The 8,494-nt window shown below is 30.0% G+C and overlaps 1 pseudogene; it reads right to left on the bottom strand.

Annotated features, from left to right (window-relative positions):
* Positions 1-258: 258 nt before the first annotated feature.
* On the bottom strand, positions 259-3,778 carry LOC132063056 (probable amidase At4g34880; annotated as a pseudogene).
* Between the last annotated feature and the right edge of the window lie 4,716 nt (positions 3,779-8,494).

The following is an 8,494-nucleotide window of genomic DNA, read 5'->3' as shown; positions in this document are numbered from 1 at the left end:
AATGCGTGCTAAATTTCTAGTAGCTAACAAAATTTTCTGATAATCCGTCGCTAAATAGGATTAACGAAGGATTTTGTTGTTTATTTACAGAATTTGTTGTTTTTTAGTGGATAGAAGAATCACATTTCCATCGGACTACTATTGTTTTTGATGGATTATGAGAAGATGGTACGAATCTTGCTAGTTATTAACTTGAGTTGTTTCGAAGATGTAAAAGTTCATCGATGTTGCTGTATGATTATTTTCGTTTGTCAACAATTTGGTTTGGAACGCTGTACTTAATAATTAACAGATCATTCTGGATGCAGATGCATTCTAGATTGAATTAAATATGTAATTCCTAGCAAGGATGTGAAGGAGGGGGCTTCCTGACACGAGTTGCTTGTTCAAAGCCATATGCAATCTCAATGAGTGTTGGCTCAGAACCCTTTAGTCCTCCGAAGGAAATCCCAAACGGGACTCCACTTTAATCATAACCAGCAGGTACGTCGATCCCTGGATAACCTCCGATCGCAATAAGACTAGCAATGTCCGCACCAGGTGACATCAACACGTCTAACTTATTGTCTTTCATCATCTTCTCGAACCCATATTTGCATGCTTTTGTTATGTTCCTCAGTGCCTCCCTTTCCAATTTCGCTATTCCATTCGTCTTCTCAGCGTCCAAAATCATTTCTTGACGATAATCTTTGACTTTTTCCTACAATGATATATAAAAAGAAAGAAGAAAAATTAACTTAAATAGCCGCTCACCCAACCGCTTAAATTAAAAATAGCCGGCAGATGTATAATATACGTATAATCCATGTATATTATATGTATAGCCAAGTTGTATACCGGCAAGGAACAGTAAACAAATATATATTGATTCTACTTCTAGTGACATACGAGTTCAGCTAATTCCAATTAACTAGTGAAAGCTTTTAGTTCCTTCAATAATGTACTGCAAATCAATACGAACATATTGTTAACCAATAATTTATGAACAAAGTAGTATCGGGATGACTTTGCCTGAATATGACAGAATGGTTACAACGATTCGTATAACTGATCTTGACTTTATCCAATATCGAGGTGCAGTTAATCGATCGACTAATACTTACCGAAGCTGAAATCTTGTTGAAGGCTATAACATCCGCCAAAGATCGGACTCGAATGTGGACTAACTTCTTAAGATATGCATTTAGGTCCATCTTGAATTCAGCAGAAAGTGCTATGCCTTGAGCATCAATAAAATCATCGTAGACCAAGTCGATGTTAGGTATTTCCAGGTTGTCAACTAACACTGCTCCTTTTTGCCTTCAAATAATTTTATCACAGAAAAAAGTTCATCTCTATTAGGAAAGTAAGTAAAACTAAACCACAGAAATGTAGGGGAAAACAAAAAGATTACCTTAAGGTGTTAAAATGGTGTTGGTAAGCTTTGATATCATTGAAACCAAAAAGGTTCTTTGAAATTCCCAGTCTTTTGTTTCTGAGCGCATCAGCCTTTAGAAATTGCCGGTACCCGCCATGAGGAGTGTAACCAGAAGCCTTTTTAGTTGTTAGCGAGTCATCTTGGTCGAAGCCAACGGTGGCATCAAGAACCTCAACATCATCAGATACTGTCCTGCAGATTGGCCGGCTCTATGCCCAAGAAAAAAAAAATGCATTGTATGAAAAACATTTTCAATGTCTTCTATGTTCATGGTTGTTACCAAGTTCTTTGCATTTTTGCTTCTCTAATGTACCTACAACGTCTAAATTCAGGATCTAGTACTAAAACTTAATAATCCCATTTTGCGGCGTCAAATTTTCACATAATTGTTATGTGGCTATAACGTTAATTCTGTGGCGGTAATGGTCAAATTCTTGTCTTAGCCTTAGTAAGAAGTTTTTATAGCCACATAATTGTTATAAGTAACATGTATAGGACCACAAGTTTTGGAAGTCTTCATTTCTTTCTTAAACTTCGCATCTAGTCAAACTCATATAAATTGGGTCAGGAGTACTACTGGGGAGAAAAACATTCAGAAGTCATCTTTCTTTTTCTTGTCATAGAAAAGTCACTTTTCATTTTACACCAAAAATCATTCTGGTAGGTTTTATGAATTTTCCGGCATCCAACTCTTGATTTGGCATATCTAGGCAGTCCACAAGGACTTAAATAATCCCAAAACCATAAAGAAAACCCGACTCCCTCCCAGACCCATTGACACTAATTTAGTACTCTTAAGGGTTGAGGGTCTAAACGCCACACAAATATTATACATCTATATATCAAGTTTACCCAACGGTGTGATTTTGGCCAAACAAATATTATAGCATATCTACTTTAAGAAGAAGGGACAACTACTAGGGAGAAAATCGATTTAATTTTTACATACCCAACAGTGTCTTGCCTTGTGAGGCCAATAATTGGTTTGATTCCAACAACTGAATTAGCACTAGATGGAGATAGAATGGAGCCTGCTGTTTCTGTTCCCAAGTGCTATTCTTTGCCATGTTTGCTGCTATTGATGTTGTAGAACCAGTGCTTGATCCTGATGGATCAGCACTTGCTACATAAGGATTCTGTAAAAACATGAGCAAAAACACCAAACTATTAAACTCTTTTTAGCCACATATATACTCCCTCCGTCTCAAAATATTTGTCGCCCTTACTAAAATTACTTGTCTTAACAATGGGCTGATTTTGTGAGTTCACATACCAACATTTAAGAGGTTTCATCATTAATTAAGTAAATTTTTATTGAGGAGAGAAAATGTAATGAAATATATTAAGAGGGTAAAATAGTCAAAATGTTACCCTTATAAATGTTTTCTTAATGGGCGTGTAAATGAAAAATGCGATAAATATTTTGAGACATAGGGAGTATATATGTGGCTATGAATCTATCTCATTAAGGGAAAATAGACATATTAAAATTTAATTGTTACTAGATATAGAAAGGTTTGCGTAGATTTTCCAACTTCAATTTGTCAAATGATACACCAAATTGGCATCCACTGCCCTTGGATTAAAAATTGAAGTTCAGACGATTTGATTTCACTAAGGTTTTTGTGGGATGATTGTAAGGGGGAAATGAGGATTTGAAAATTTTGAATAAGTTGAACTTTTGGGTGTTTGATTCTTGATTTACTACTAGTCTACGACTAGTAGTACTAGTATACTAGTGGCATTTGTGATGCGCTACTATACATAAATTTAAAAGGAGAAATGGTTATTTGACCTTTTTACAAAGAAAAATTAGTTTTATGACCCTTTTATAAGAGATGTTCATTTTTTACACATAAGAGATCCCAAAAAAACACATAAGAGATTTGAAAAAGTCATTTTCTTCTATTAAAATTGTAAGAGATCAAGAGATCTTATTTTCCTCAATTTAAAAAGAGTGGAGGCAAAGAGAAAAGAGAGGAAAATGAGGGGGGAGAAAGAAACAATTTTTTAAAAGTATTTCGGACCTTTTCCCTCCAACTTTGAAGATTAATCTTTTCTTGAATAGGTTGCCGAGAGCCTGGGACAATAATGCTTGTCTTTGGAACGGTAAGTATAACTTTATCCTTTTAAAGATTGTGGATTTGAATCGTAGTATATAGTAGTCTTTGTTAGGTAACACTTTACCTCAAATGTAAACTTTTCGGCACAAATTCAAATTTTGTCAAGTCTCAATATGAGTATCAGATACTTGATGGGAAAGTGGTGCACGATGCATCCGCGTTCACACAGGGCCTAGAAAAATATTGCAACCCAAGAGATGCACTGTACCCTGATACAAGCATTGATGGTTGATTCCATTAGTCGAACCCTTGACCTATAAGTCATACGGAAAAAAACTTTATCGTTTCTCCAAGGCATCCCTTCATAATCTTTTTTTGAATGTTAGTAGTAATATAACTATCACCAAGCTAGATGAGATACTTTTGTCTTTAATTAGAGATCTCGCTTTCGAGCTTGAGAATAGAAAAATGAAAAATCTCTGGACGTTTCTTCCTTTAATGAGTCATATGTAGCGCCCTCGAGCTCGAGAATAGAAAAAATCCCTTGATGTTTATTCCTTTAACGAGTCATATGTAGCGCTTTCGAGCCCGAGAATAGAAAATCTCTGGACATTTATTCCTTTAACGAGTTATATGTAGTGTGACATCGAAACTGAGAATAGAAAAATCCCTGACGTTTCTTCCTTTAACGAGTCATATGTAGCACGACCTCAAATCCGACGTTTCTTCCTTTAATGAGATATATGTAGCGAATCTAAATTAAGTGGATCTATAAGTTTTGAATATCCAATTATTATACACACACAAAAAAAAAAAGTACTAGCAATATAACTTGGAGATCTAGGTAATATTTGGACTATAATATAATCTTTTATGTTTCATTAGAATCTAAAATATTACTCCCTCCCGATCAAAAAGAGTGTACACTTAGCCATTTGTATATCCCTTAAGAAAATACTAACTTCTAGAAGAAAAAAATGGGTAATTTGACTAAACTGCCCCTAATTAAATAGGTATTGAGATTTGATCACATAACACTTAATAGGGGCAAATCTGAAAAAATAATATTAATTCTTTTTTGATTTGATAAGTAGACACTCTTTTTGACTAAAAAAAAAGAGGCTAAATGGATACTCTTTTTGATCCGGAGGGAGTATTAAGCTAGCAAATACGAATCACATTCGCATGCCTCAATAACAATGGAAATACATCTCACCATAGAACGAAAAAATACATTCCTGACAGACCTAGAGGTATACTTCTTGATAGGAAAAGAAGAATAATTCATAGAACATAGATGTTTGCACAATAATAATGACAACTTACATACTCATGATTTATGTCAACCATGTGAATTAGATTTAATTGTGTTCTACTCCCTCCTGTTCAAAATAAGTTTTCACTTTGTCTCACACCCCTTAAAATAATACTAACTTTTAGAAAAAAAATTAAGTTTTCTGACTAAACTATTGTTAATTAAATACCACATAATTAATATAGTTTATTGATTACATAAAAGCTCATTATCTAAATAGGGATAAATTTAAAAGAAAATAATTAATTTCTTCTTGATTATGTAACTGAGCACTTAATTTGAATCAAAATAAAAAGACTAATTGGACACTTATTACGAAGCGGAGGGAGTATCAAACAAAAGAAGAGCACAAGTTACAAGCTTTACACATACTTATTTTCTAAATTTTTATTAATGTCATAGTTTCAAAATAGCTCATTTTTTGTATAACTTGTTTGTTTGAAATCTTATTGTAATGGATATTTTTTAGATTGTGATATTCTGTTAGCTAAATTTCGAGGCATGGTTTGTATATTTGCTGACGAGACCAATGTTTGTTTATCATAACGTAATTATCAAATTATAGTAAAGTTTAAGATATCGTCCTATTTAGTCACCTGCATAAGTGTAATTACACAGGTTAGTTTATATTATTTTTGTTAATTTGAGAGGATCAAATTGATTATAAAAGAGTTGTTCAAAGTCTTAATATTTAATAACAAAATAAGAAATATTTTTGGATTTAAAAGATATTGGGATATTTTAAATGCAATATTAAATTAGTTATAATAAAATAAAAAATTTATTATTGAAAATATATTAATTAATGTTTAAATATATTGCTTATTTCTAATAATATTGTAAAAATAATTGATATATATATATATATATATTAATTTAATACTATTTAATTTTAATTAATTATAATAATTAAAAATAACACCTCTTTTTTGTGTAACGTCATGGATTAAAGGATGTTTGAAAAAAAATTATCTTAGTTGATAAACCAATGAACATAACATTATTCAAATGTTTGCTAAATCAATGAAAAAATCCATCAAATTAAGTAAAAAAATAAACAACATCAATTAAATCAAATAACTTAAAATTGAAAATATAACCGTAAATTTAAATCCAAAAGAAAAAAGATAAATATCATTTTAATCCATAAATTACATGAGTTAATTTCAACGCAGAATTAGGACTAAATTAGATAAAGATCATTTAAATATAAACTTGTATAAATCATTCTCTTCTCCCAAATAAGAAATAAATTAAGAAATAAGGATTTTTGTAAAGAGATATAATTATCCAATAAAGATATAATTAATATCAAATACTTGGTGTATTCTTTCCAATATTAAGAGGTGTAGTTTCAAAAATAGAAATAATATAATAAAGATGTTTATACTAATGAATAAAAAAAAATACTTCATCAATTACATAACCACAAGAAGTAAACTTACTCCAGAAGAAAGGAAAAGAAAAATAAATAATATATAAAAAAATTTTTTAAAAAATAGAAATAATTAAAAAGTAAAAAGAAAAAGAAATTAAAATAATAGAAATAAAAAATAAAAAGAAATTAAAATAAACAAAAAAAAAACAAACTAGAATGAAAGATGGGTTCCTTTTTTCTACAAACATTGTGCCTATTTACAGGAGAATTCCCCAAGGCTTTGGTGAGAAATTGCAAGAGAATATCAATATAATATTATATCCTTGATAAGGCAATTTATCATGCAATCTTGGTGAGAAATTGACATGATAATTTGTCATGAAATCTTGGTGACAATTTGCCATAACTTTGTATCTCAATTACTTTGTGTGGTTTTGGTAAAGTTGTCATGTGGATACATCCTCCTTAATGTCATCGTTTCAAAATAGCTCATTGTTTGTATTTTTTAGTTTGTTTGAAATCTTATGATGTAATTATTCATATTTTTATTTTAAATATTATATTCTTTTATATTAAATTTCGAGGCATGGTTTGTAGATTTGCCAAATTTAAAATGGAGGTGAAATTTTTAAATTTAACCATAATAAAAAAATGATCAATTTAGATATAGTCTCGTCTCAAACTTCAGTTTGAAATCAGATTAGATTTATCTAATCTTAGGTCTCAAAATATCACCAAAAGAATAAACATTGTCGTGAATTTTACAAGGAAGCAGACTCCTGAGTCTCTCAAGGGAAACATGTTTAATTTAAAAAAAAATCCAAAAACGAGGGTCATATGTATAAATAAAAAAATACGATTAGTTTAAGTTTAAATATCTCTCAATCCTTAATTGGAGTCTCAAGTTCGAATCATGAAAATGAAATCGCCTTTGATAAGAAATGTACTTAATCATACATTTCGGATTTAAGCAATGAGAATTGAATCGTCTTTGATTAAAAACACTTTACTTTTAAAATTAGATTTTTCTAACGTGAATACAAATTAGTCGATCCTCGAGCAGATATCGAATACTGGATTGAGAAGCAAAAAAAAAAAACATTTTATTTTTGATTATATGCCAAAGTGGGAACTCATTGGGCAGTGTTCTATCTTTTTATTTTTATTTTTATTTTCATTAATTAAAACCCCATTAGCTGGCTGATTTAGAACCATCATGATCAACTTTACAAGATTTTATATTATTTTATTACGATAAAGAGAATGAATAAAATATACTTTTATAAATGAGAACTAGGAAAATAATGAAAGGAGAGAAGAAATGAGAAACGCTAAAGTAAAAATTATTCCAAAATTTCTCATACCAAAGAATATATTCTTGAAGAAACTTTTCTACGTAGACAAAGGTTGTCCCTAACAAAAGCTTTTTTAAAATATTTAAAAAACAAACTCAATAAGTAATTAAAATATTTGAAAATCAAATTTAATAAATAAATTTTAAGTTCACCAATGGGGTATGAGGAAAAGAAAATACCAGTCAGAAACTTAGAGCTATCTAACTAGATTTAATCAATACTTTTGATAAATAATATATCTTTGATCATAACAAATGTTCGATTACATGACAAAGAACTCCTTAAACTACAAAGACATATTATTATTTTATTTTATTTTTAAATAAAAAGGAATTAACACTTTTAGTCCATCAAATATCAATAAATTCTAATTTTGGTCCTTATGATTTTTGCTTAAGCACACTTATTCTTTAATGAATTGATATGGGCATTTTTTATCCCTCTAATTGTAAATCTTCACAAATTTAACGACTTATGAAGTGCTAAGCCATTCAATTATCGACGTGTTATGTAAATATTTTACTATTATTCCATATTTCAAGGCAATATGATTTTAAAAATAGTCTAAATATCACATACTTGCTTTATAAAAAGTTAGATGTGCTTCCTTAAATATTATAAGGACCAAACAATAATTTACCAATAATCGAGGACCAAAAGCGCAATTATAAAAAGACTATACTTAAATCACTAGTTAAATAATTAAGACATGTGGGTTAATTTCAAATCTTCTATTATTGTTTAATTGTATATATTAATTAATTTCTCAAAAATTTTGGTTACCTATTCAAGAAGAAAACTCTAAGCTAACCAACAAGCAAGAAGTTTATAGACAAAAGGAAGGCATGAGAATGAGTTAAGGAATATCTAAATTGAAAGAAAACAGCCTTAAGCATCTCAAGAAAAGTCTCTCACAAAATTCTTATATGTTTAATTGTATATATATAACCAAAAATTTCAATCTCT

The sequence above is a fragment of the Lycium ferocissimum genome, chromosome 7 (assembly GCF_029784015.1).
Source record: "Lycium ferocissimum isolate CSIRO_LF1 chromosome 7, AGI_CSIRO_Lferr_CH_V1, whole genome shotgun sequence".
Taxonomy (NCBI): Eukaryota; Viridiplantae; Streptophyta; class Magnoliopsida; order Solanales; family Solanaceae; genus Lycium; species Lycium ferocissimum.
Note: the sequence above shows the minus strand (reverse complement) of the source record. Positions and strands in the feature narration are given on the sequence as shown.